This window comes from Macaca fascicularis, chromosome 7 (genome assembly GCF_037993035.2).
Source record: "Macaca fascicularis isolate 582-1 chromosome 7, T2T-MFA8v1.1".
Lineage (NCBI taxonomy): Eukaryota > Metazoa > Chordata > Mammalia > Primates > Cercopithecidae > Macaca > Macaca fascicularis.
This window is the reverse complement of record NC_088381.1, coordinates 41,238,938-41,250,999: the sequence shown is the minus strand read 5'-3', so window position 1 is coordinate 41,250,999 and position 12,062 is coordinate 41,238,938. Positions and strand designations below refer to the sequence as shown.

Below are 12,062 nucleotides of genomic sequence, written 5' to 3'. Positions count from 1 at the left end.
ACTTCTATAAAAGGGTTTAGGAGGTGCTCTGGGTACCAACGGGACAAATAGGATTGGGCCAGAATAGTTCCATAGGAATTGCCTACAATGCTACTGAGGCCCCTTAGGATGGTTAACAGTTGTAAAGACTTCATGGTTTTGTCAAGACACATTTTATTTTATTTTATTTTATTTTATTTTTTTTTGAGATGGAGTCTCGCTATGTCGCCCAGGGTGGAGGGCAGTGGCCGGATCTCAGCTCACTGCAAGCTCCGCCTCCCGGGTTTTTACGCCATTCTCCTGCCTCAGCCTCCCAAGTAGCCGGGACTACAGGCGCCCACCACCTCGCCCGGCTAGTTTTTTGTATTTTTTAGTAGAGACGGGGTTTCACCGTGTTAGCCAGGATGGTCTCGAACTCCTGACCTCGTGATCCGCCCGTCTCGGCCTCCCAAAGTGCTGGGATTACAGGCTTGAGCCACTGCGCCCGGCCAAGACACATTTTATTTTTATTTTTGGAGATGGTCTTGCTCTGCTGCCCAGGCTGGAGTGCAGCCTCAAGCGATTGTCCCACCTCAGTCTCCCAAGTAGCTGGGACCACAGGAGCATGTCACCACACCTCGATAATTAAAAAAAAAATGTTTTTGGCCAGGAGTGGTGGCTCACACCTGTAATCCCAGTACTTTGGGAGGCTAAGGTAGACAGATCACTTGTGGCCAGGAGCTCAAGATCAGCCTGACCAATATGGGAAAACCTGTCTGTACTAAAATTACAAAAATTAGCCGGGCATGCTGGCACGTGCCTGTAATCCCAGCTACTCAGGAGGCTGAGGCAGGAGAATCGCTTGAACCCGGGAGGCGGATGTTGCAGTGAGCCAAAATTGCGCCATTGCACTCCAGCCTGGGCAATGAGTGAAACTCCATCTCAAAAAAAGAAAAAAAAAAAAAAAAGCTTTTGATTAGGTAATATAGCCTTACTCCAAAATTCAAAAGGTAGCCCCCACTCGCCCCTGCAAAAAAAAAAAAAAATCCCCACCAAACTCTAACATAAAATTAAGTGTCCAGTGGGCCGGGCGTGGTGGCTCAAGCCTGTAATCCCAGCACTTTGGGAGGCCGAGATGGGCGGATCACGAGGTCAGGAGATTGAGACCATCCTGGCTAACACGGTGAAACACCGTCTCTACTAAAAAATACAAAAAACTAGCCGGGCGAGGTGGCGGGTGCCTGTAGTCCCAGCTACTCGGGAGGCTGAGGCAGGAGAATGGCGTAAACCTGGGTTTACGCTGAGATCCGGCCACTGCACCCCAGCCTGGGTGACAGAGCGAGACTCCGTCTCAAAAAAAAAAAAAAAAGAAGTGTCCCTTCCATAACTGTTCTTCAGTCTTCCAGCTCCCCTACTTGGAAACATCCAAAAGTATTCCACAGATATTTTATATGTATATATGCAAATATGTTCATACATTCTTCCTTAAATGATAGCAATATACATACAATGTTCTGCACACTGCTTTTTTCATGTACCCAAATATTTTGGATCATTCCATATGTGTAGACAGAGAGCTACTTCATTCTTTTCAATGGCAGCATTTGAATGGACATTTAGGTTGTTTCAATCTTCTGCTGTTACAAATAAACTGCAATGAATAATCTTGTACAAATGCTTCATTTTACCTACACGAATACGTCTGTAAGATGAATTCCTGTAAGTAAAACTGTTAATCACAGTGCACTTGTATTTGGAGTTCTGATAAATACGGCCAAACCATCTCCAAACTGCCTCAAAGAAGATGTACTCATTCATATACCCATTTATAGTAGCCCATGAATACTTCTCGCCCTTTTCCTTTGGCAACATGGTGTTCTCATTTTGTTCTTTGCCAATCTGATAAAAGAAAAATTGTTTTATATGGTTTTTTTTTTTTTTGGCATTTTAATTCCTTTTTTTTTTTTTTAAACGGAGTTTCGCTCTTGTTCCCCAAGCTGGAATGCAATGGTGTGATCCCTGCTCACTGCAACTTCCGCCTCCTGGGTTCAAGCAATTCTCCGCCTCAGCCTCCCCAGTAGCTGGGATTATAGGCATGCACCACCATCCCCAGCTAATTTTGTATTTTTAGTAGAGACAGAGTTTCTCCATGTTGGTCAGGCTGGTCTCAATCTCCCAACCTCAGGTAATTCGCCTGCCTCGGCCTCCCAAAGTGCTGGGATTACAGGCATGAGCCACCGCGCCTGGCCGGCAATTTTAATTCTTTTAGAGACAATGTCTTGTTAATGTTGCCCAGATTCGGCTCAAACTCTTGGCCTCAAGCAATCCTCCTGTCAAGACCATTTTGCCCAGGCTGGTCTTGAACTCCTGAGTTCAAGCAATCCATCTGCCTTGGCCTTCCAGGGTGCTGGGATTATAGACATGAGCCACCACACTTGGCTCCATTCAGTCTTTTTTTTTTTTTTGAGACAGAGTCTGGCTCTGTCGCCCAGGCTGTAGTGCAGTGGCGCGATCTCGGCTCACTGCAAGCTCCGCCTCCTGGGTTCACACCATTCTCCTGTCTCAGCCTCCCGAGTACCTGGGACTACAGGCGCCCGCCACCACGCCCAGCTAATTTTTTGTATTTTTAGTGGAGACGGGGTTTCACCGTGGTCTTCATCTCCTCACCTTGTGATCCGCCCGCCTTGGCCTCCCAAAGTGGTGGGATTACAGGCGTGAGCCACCCCGCCTGGTGGCTCCAGTCTTTTACCATTAAATATAATATTCAGTTTTAGCAACATATTTGGGATATTAGAGACAAAAAGAAAACCCAGGGAACTCATCACCATGTTGTTTCTAAGGTCTTGCGACCCTTAGAGCTGGTGTGCCTTCTTTCTTCCACCTTTCACAGTCCTGTTATATTTGTTTTATAAATAATTTCCAGAGTTTTTAGTTGTATTTAGTGGGAGTGGGAGATCTCGGCTCACTGCAGCCTCTGCCTCCCAGGTTAGCGCCATTCTCCTGCCTCAGCCTCCTGAGCAGCTGGGACTATAGGCATCCGCCATCACATCCGGTTAATTTTTTTTTTTTTTTGTATTTTTGGTAGAGACGGGGATTCACCGTGTTAGCCAGGATGGTCTCGATCTCCTGACCTCATGATCCACCCGCCTCGGCCTCCCAAAGTGTTGGGATTACAGGCAAGAGCCACCACGCCCGGCTTTAGCCTCCTTTCATAAGGCTGGTTGGGGGTTAGCATCTCACTCTCCTGGCCTCACATTCTTAGTCTATGAGTATTTTCAGTATCTATTTACCCCTCTGAAATCACCTCTCATGCCCTATTCTTTGTTCCCAGATCTGGAGGTCAGCCAGTCCACAGATTCAGCCCCACTTAGTGACTTGCATCTCTGTTTCTTTTTTCTTTTTTTTTTTTTTGAGACGGAGTCTCGCTCTGTTGCGCAGGCTGGAGTGCAGTGGCGCGATCTCGGCTCACTGCAAGCTCGGCCTCCCGGGTTCACGCCATTCTCCAGCCTCAGCCTGCCGAGTGCCGGAGCCCGCCACCACGCCTGGCTAATTTTTTGTATTTTAGTAGAGACGGGGTTTCACCGTGTTAGCCAGGATGGTCTCGATCGCCTGACCTCGTGATCTGCCGGCCTCCCAAAGTGCTGGGATTACAGGCATGAGCCACTGCGCCCGGCCTGTTTCTTTCTTTCTTCCTTTCTTCCTTCCTTCCTTCCTCCCTCCCTCCCTCCCTCTTTTCCCTCCTTCCTTCCTTCTTTCCCCTCCTTCCTTCCTTCTTTCCTCCCTCCCTCCCTCCGTCCCTCCCTCCCTTCCTTCCTCCCTCCCTCCCTTCCTTCCTTCTTTCTTTCCAGACAGTTTCACTCTTCTTGCCCAGGCTGAAGTGCAATGGCGCAATCTCCGCTCACTGCAACACCTCCCAGGTTCAAGCGATTCCCCTGCCTCAGCCTCCCAAGTAGCTGGGATTACAGGCATGCGCCACCATGCCCCAGCTAATTTTGTTTGTTTGTTTGTTTGTTTGTAAGTAGAGACGGGGCTTCTCCACCTTGGTCAGGCTGGTCTCAAACTCCTGACCTCAGGTGATGTGCCCACCTCAGCCTCCCAAAGTGCTGGGATTACAGGCATGAGCCACCACGCCCAGCCCCAAGGCACATTTTCTATGGAATGTATCAAGACAATAAATCTGGGGGATCTGGAATTAGCCTTTTGTCTACAGCCACGCACTAATAAAATACTTTTTGATTTGGCACTTCCAGGACCTATCTCTAGTAACTCACTTATATTCATTTCTTCTTTGACATACAATGCTGTCTGAAGATCACCGGACATGGAGTTAGAAAACCTTAGTGCAAATCCTGGCTTTGTTACAGTGTAACCTTGAACAAGTCACTTGATTTCTACAAATCTCAGATTTTTAAAAATACAGGATTAAGCCAGGTACGGTGGCTCATGCCTGTAATCCCGCACTTTGGGAGGCCAAGGCGGGTGGATCACAAGGTCAGGAGATGGAGACCATCCTGGCCAACACGGAGAAACCTCATCTCTGTGGTGGCATGTGCCTGTCATCCCAGCTACTTGGGAGGCTAAGGCAGGAGCATCACTTGAACCAGCGAGTCGGAAGTTGCAGTGAGCAGAGATTGCGCCACTGCACTCCGGCCTGGCGAAAGAGCGAGACTCCATCTCAAAAAAAAAAAAAAAAAAAAAAAAAGAAAAGAAAGGCTGTGCGCGGTGGCTCACGCCTGTAATCCCAGCACTTTGGGAGGCCGAGGCGGGCGGATCACAAGGTCAGGAGATCGAGACCATCCTGGCTAACACAGTGAAACTCCCGTCTCTACTAAAAATATAAAAAATTAGCCGGCTGTGGGGGGCGGGCCCCTGTAGTCCCAGCTGCTGGGGAGGCTGCAGCAGGAGAATGGCGTGAACCCGGGAGGCGGAGCTTACAGTGAGCCGAGATCGCGCCACTGCACTCCAGCCTGGGTGATAGAGTGAGGCTCCGTCTCAAAAAAAAAAAAAAAAAAAAAAAAAAAAAAAAAAAAAAAAAGGATTAAGACAGAAATAAATTATAAAATTATTAAATTAGACAACTGGCCAGGCACGGTGGCTCACGGCTGTAATCCCAGCACTTTGGGAGGCCGAGGCGGGTGGATCACGAGGTCAGGAGATCGAGGCCATCCTGGTTAACAGGGTGAAACACCGTCTCTACTAAAAATATAAAAAAAAATTAGCCAGGTGTGGTGGCTGCCCCCTGTAGTCCCAGCTATTTGGGAGGCTGAGGCAGGAGAATGGCGTGAACTCGGGAGGCGTAGCTTACAGTGAGCAGAGATCATGTCACTGCACTCCAGCCTGGGCTACAGAGCGAGACCCCATCTCAAAAAAAAAAAAAAAAAAAAAAAAAGGAAAAAAATAAATCAGACAACTAACCCACAGTAGGTTTTCAATAAATAAATACAAAGGGAGTGCTTTATACAAAACTATGGAGTATCAGGACTTGAGTTGGTCATGACTTTAAATAAGATCTTATTCAGCCTTTTTTTTTTTTTTGAGATGGAGTCTTGCTCTGTCCCCTAGGCTGGAGTGCAGTGGCGCGATCTCGGCTCACTGCAACCTCTGCCTCCCAGGTTCAAGCAATTCTCCTGCCTCAGCCTCCTGAGTAGCTGGGATTACAGGCGCCTGCCACCACGCCCAGCTAATTTTTGTATTTTTAGTAGAGAAGGGATGTCACCATGTTGGTCAGGCTGGTCTCGAACCCCTGACCTTGTGATCCACCCACCTTGGCCTCCCAAAGTGCTGGGATTACAGGCATGAGCCACCGCGCCTGGCCCTTAGCCCTTGTTTTCTTTGGAATTGAAATTTAGGGTGCTTTATCACAAAACCAAATCAGACAAGGGAGAGGGAGAAAAAGAATTATCCTACTCAGGAAGTCTCATTCTAGTAAAATTAGGGCAGGAAAGAACTTTGGTTTAGTAAGTTGGATTCTTTTTCAGTCTTACCAAGTGAAGCAGAACAATCCATTGGATTGTGATTCAAACATTCATCAAACATATATTATGGGTGTGGCACAGTGGCTTATGCCTGGAACCCCAGCGCTTTGGGAGGCTGAGGCAGGAGGATCGTTCAAGGCCAGGTGTTCAAGACCAGCCTGGGCAACACAGTGAGACCTGTCTCTACAAAAAAATTTAAAAACTAGCCAGTTGTGGTGGTGCCCACCTGAAGTCCCAACTACCTGAGAGGCTGAGGTGGGAGGACCACTTGAGCCCAGTAGTTCAAGGCTGCAGTGAAGCTATGCCTGTGCCACTGCACTCCAGCCTGGGTGACAGGGTGAGACTACATCTCTAAAAAAAAAAAACTTGGTCAGACGCAGTGGCTCACGCCTGTAATCCCACCACTTTGGGAGGCTGAGGTGGGTGGACCACCTGAGGTCAGGAGTTCGAGACCAGCCTGACCAACATGGTGAAACACCATCACTACTAAAATACAAAAATTAGCTGGGCATAGTGGCAGGTGCCTGTAATCTCAGCTACTTGGGAGGCTGAGGCAGGAGAATCACTTGAACCCAGGAGTCGGAGGCTGTAGTGAGCTGAGATCATGCCATTGCACTCCAGCTTGGGCAACAAGGGCGAAACTCTGTCTCAAAAAAAAAAAAAAAAAAAAAAAAAGGAAGGAAAAGAAAAGAAAAAACTTTCGGCCAGGTGCAGTGGCTCATGCCTGTAATCCCAGCACTTTGGGAGGCGGATGGATCACTTAAGGTCAGGAGTCTAGGACCAGCCAGGCTGGCCAAGATGGTGAAACCCCATCTCTACTAAAAATAAAACAATTAGCCAGGCATGGTGGTGGGTGCCTGTAGTCCCAGCTACTCAGGAGGCTGTGGCAAGAGAATTGCTTGAACCCAGGAGGTGGAGGTTGCAGTGAGCTGAGATTGTGCTACTGCACTCCAGCCTCGGTGACAGAGCAAGGTTTCATCTCAAAAAATAAATACAATAAAGTAAAAAAGAAAAAACTATTATGTGCGAGATGTTTTCATATTATCTTATTGAATATTTACAGCCTTAAATCAGTTTTATTTTTATTTATTTATTTTTATTTTAGACAGAGTCTTGCTCTGTTGTCCAGGCTAGAGTGCAGTGGTGCAACCTTCGCTCACTGCAACCTCCGCTTCCCAGGTTCAAGCAATTTTTGTGCCTCAGCCTCCCAAGTAGCTGGGATTACAGGTGTGCACCACCACGCATGGCTAATTTTTGTATTTTTAGTAAAGACAGGGTTACACCATGTTGGCCAGGCTGGTTTTGAACTTCTGGCCTCAAGTGATCCACCCAACTTGGCCTCCCAAAGTGCCGAGATTACAGTAGTCACTGTACTTGGCCAATCACTTTTACTTGTATTTATGTGTGTGTGTGTGTGTGTTTGAGATGAAGTCTTGCTTTGTTGCCCAGGGTGGAGTGCAGTGGCACGATCTCTACTCACTGCAACCTCTGCATCCTGGGTTCAAGCGATTCTCCTGCCTTAGCCTCCTGAGTAGCTGGCATTTGTTAATTTTTAAAAATTTTTTGTTTGTTTAAAAAGACACGGAGTCTCACTATGTTGCCCAGGCTGGTTTCGAACTCCTGGTCTCAAGTGATCCTCCTGCCTTGGTTTCCTAAAGAGCTGGGATTACAGGCATGAGCCATGGCACCCGGTCTTAAATCACTTTTTGAGGAAGGCAGGCCGTTAAGTGGGTGCCAAAAATCGTGTCATATAAGGATTGTTAAGGCTACTTTGCAAAGGAGGAGATGAAACACCAGAAGGATAAATCATTTACTCAAGGGTTCACTATTAGTGGTCAGATCTTTCAGACGCTAAGGCCTGACACAGCTATCTCTAATGGATTCTGATTCTTTTCACACAATTTTCTTAGAATATTGTTACCTTCACCTTAGATAAAAGACATATACACATACAGGATTGCAGAGGGTCATCCAGAGGGGAAAAGGATAGGAATCCTACCCCTTTTCAGTGCCCTGACATCTTAAGGGAAACGGCATATCTCCTAAAGAAGTAATTAGACTAAATTCTCTCTAGCTATTAGCAAAGTGATTTCAAGTGAATGTCTCCCCCAAGCGATGGCCTGCTCTGATTACTGCATAATCAATTTAATAGGAACAGAGTCCATTTATTTCTAGACAAGGTAAGACTTAGAGATAGGCATCTCATTTACAAGGGCAGATGAGCACAGCTGTACACAGAGAGCAGGCACACAACTAGAAGATGAATGTCATTACTATTCTTGAAACAGCTGGGTGGGAACACATGTTTATAAATCTGGCTTCTTCCTTTGGTATAATCTGCAAACTTTAGCAATAATGAATGAGCTGAAGAGAAGACAGGTCAAACAAGGTGCTGGAGATGGCAGAAGGGAAGAGAAAAAATTCTAATATGGAAAGACAAAATGGAGGCTTGTTTAAATGTCAAAGGAAACACACACTGATGAGGTGTAATACTCTTCCTACAAGGTTCCGAGTTGAGACAGCTGGGAGAATAGGACGATAGGAAAGAAGCAGCAAATAACACTTAACAGACCTAGTTTCCCTATTAGGGGCTAGCTTTAGGGAAGCAAGTAGGCTGAAGAGAAAGAAAAACTGGTCTTCATCTTGGAAAACTTACTATTTTTCATAAGTGTTCACAAAATAAGGAAAGGCTCAGCTTGTTTGAGGATAATACTGCTAAAAAATAGCAGTAATAAAGAGTGCTCCATGTTTCTCTAGAATCTTACTTTCAGATTTACCGAGAGTCTTATGGACATAATCTAATTACCCATTATTAGGATTCAGAGTACTCACTATTCTCCCTTCTTAAAGGTTATCAATATTGGAGCAGAGTAAAGGGGAAATGATGACATTTATGAGGCACTAGTCAGGTTCCCCTAGTTATTATTATTATTTTTGAGATGGAGACTTACTCTGTCACCTAGGCTGGGGTGCAGTGGTGCAATCTCAGCTCACTCCAGCCTCCGCCTCCCAGGTTCAAGCGAAACTCCTGCCTCAGCCTCCTGAGCAGCTGGGATTACAGATGTGCACCACCACACCTCGCTAATTTTTGTATTATTAGTAGAGATACAGTTTCACCATGTTGGCCAGGCTGGTCTCGAACTCCTGACCTCAGGTGATCCACCTGCCTTGGGCTCCCAAAGTACTGGGATTATAGGCGTGAGCCAACACGCCTGGCCAGGTTCCCACAGTTCTTAGGAGTGAAATGCTGAGACAAACCCAATCCCAAAGCAGCACTGCTTTGTTTCAGATAAGAATTCAAAACCTCAAAACATTTGTGTAGTCAAGGCTGATCCAAGTATAATAGTGGAAAGAGAGAGAGAGAGAGAGATTTTTTCTAGGTCCCTCATTTTTACTATTTCCATTAGTACACACTTTCTCTCGGGGATCTGGTACCTTCATGCTCAGCTCTTTCATGCTCAGATCAATTCAGTTCTTGAAACACTTCCTTCACTTGGCTTCCAGAACACCATATTCTCCTGGTCTTCCTCCTATCTCTCTGGCCATTCCTCAGCATCTTTTGCTGGTACTTCAAGTGTAGCTGATGACTCAAACTTCTATCCCTAGCCCCACCATCTCCCCTAAACTCCAGATTCATGTATCTAATCACAAACTTGACATTTCCATTCGATGTCTAAATGTAGATCGCAAACTTAACATGTTCCAAACTGAGCTCCTGATACCCATCCTCTCCTTAACACCAAGAATAACAAAAATAACTTGATCTGAGTTCTCCCTATCTGAGGTAATGGCATGTACATCCTTCTAGGTGTTCAGGTCAAAACCCTTAGAGTTTTACTTGATTCCTCTCCTACTATCACGTCCCCACATCTGACCATCAGCAAATCTTTTTGGCTCAACCTTCAAAATATATCCAGATTTTGATCATTTCTCATTACCTTCGCTTCTACTGCTCCAAGCACTCCTTAAATTATTGCAATAGCTTCCTAACTTGCTTCCATCCTTATCACTTTCTGACCTGTTCTCAACACAGAGGCCAGAGAGATCCTGCTAAATAAAACCTCTCAAATCCTATCATTTCTCTGTATAAAACCTTTTAGCTTTTGAACTGGTACATACAGGTATAGGTAATAACATACATCTGTATACCTCTGTATACAATAGGTAATACATACAGATGTATGTATAAAAAAATTAGTTTTAGTAGAAATATCTCAATGTTTTAAAAATGCTTCATGGCCAAGCATGGTGGCTCATGCCTGTAATCTCAGCACTTTGGGAGGCCAAGGCAGGAGGACTGCTTAAGCACAGGAGTTCGAAATTAGCCTGGGCAATGCAGTGAGACCCTGTCTCTAAAAAAAATTTAAAAATTATCTGGGCTTGGTGGCATGTGCCTGTAGTCCCAGCTACTATGGAGGCTGACGTGGGGGATCACTTGAGCCTGGGACATCTAGGCTGTAATGAGTCGAGATGTTGCCCCTGCACTCCAGCCTAAGTCACAGAGGAAAAAAAAAAGGTGGGGCCTAATTGTCATCCCCTGGAGTGTGAGCTGCCTTTAGCAACTTGCAGAAGTGATGGTGCATGACTTTTGAGACAAGGCGATAAAAGGTATTATTGTGGGTTCCTCCTTGCTTTCTCTCTGGGATTTCTTCCCTTAGGGATGACAGCAGCCATTTTGTGAGAAAACTTAAGCAGCCCTGTGGAGAAGTCCATGAGGCCAGCAACTGAGGCCCTCTGCCAATAGTCACGTAGTAAAGCAACTTGGAAGAGGATCCTCCAGCCCCAGATATGCTTTCAGATGATGGCAGCCCCGGTTAACAACCTCATGAGAGACCCTGAGTCAGACCACCCAGTTAAGCTACTCCTGAATTCCTGAGCCACAGAAACTCTGTGAGATAATATTTATTGTTTTAGACAGCTATGCTTTAGGTTAATTTGTTATATAACAGATAACCTGGAATAATGTCTATCCTATGTAGACAAATAATTCATTCCTACCTGGAACAAATATTTACTGAGCATCTATTATTTGCCAAGCATTCTGTAAAGTATTGAAGTTACAAAACACAGTGAAGAAATGCTGAGGTCCACTCCTGGGTTGGGAGCAAATGTTTATTAAGAGCCAACTTTATGGAATGTGCTGGACTAGGTACTAGAGAATATGGATAAATAAGGCCAGATGCTTGCCCTCAACATAAGAGACTAAAAAAGAAAAAAGGGAAGAGATTAAGTGGACCTGAATATTCCAGTAGCATTGAGTTTCCAAATGGAAACATCAGCATTTGCCTATATGCTGCTTTTAATTCTTATTTTAATCCCAATTTTCAATCCTGGTTGATGTTGACAACTACACCCTAACTGGATACAGATACACCCTAACTAACTTGGGTAAAGTGCAGGTTAGCACGCATACATGCTTTCATTCATTCTATTATTCAACAAATGAGCATCTACTCTGGGCCAGACACTGTTCTAAAGTACCAGGACATGGCAACACACAAAATTGACCAAGTCTCTGCTCTCACATTCAGATAAGAGGAGAAAGACAATAAATAAAGGAACATGTAAGCATATGTCAGATAGTGATACATGGCCAGGCACGGTGGCTCACACCTGTAATCCCAGCACTTTGGGAGGCTGAGGCAGGAGGACTGCTTGAGCCTAGGAGTTTGAGACCAGCCTGGCCAACATGGTGAAATCCTGTCTCTACAAAAAATACCAAAATTAGCCAGATATGGTGGCACACACCTGTAGTCCCAGGTACTTGGGAGACTGAGGCAGGAGAATTGCTTGAGCCCAGGAGGTGGAGGTTGCAGTGAGTCCACATCACGCCACTGCACTCCAGCCTGGGTGACGTGGGTGAAACCCTGTCTCAACAAACAAACAAACAAACAACAAAACCCCAGATAGTGATAAGCTATGGAGAAAAACAAAGCAGAAGAGGAACAGAGAATGTGAGGGATGGTGATGCTGCTATTTTATAAAGGGCAATTTTAAAAAGCCTTCTCAAGAAGATGACATTCAAGCAGAGAAATCTGTAAGAGGTGAGACAGCGAGCCCTATGGAAATTAGAAGAACATTTTAGGTAGAGAAAAAAGCAAGTACAAAGGCCCTGTGGTGGGAACGCGC

General features: G+C 45.6%; 1 protein-coding gene across 5 annotated transcripts in view; it reads right to left on the bottom strand.

Annotated features, from left to right (window-relative positions):
- ZNF609 (zinc finger protein 609) overlaps positions 1-12,062 on the bottom strand; it is a 235,564-nt gene that overhangs the window by 13,950 nt on the left and 209,552 nt on the right. The window lies entirely within an intron of this gene.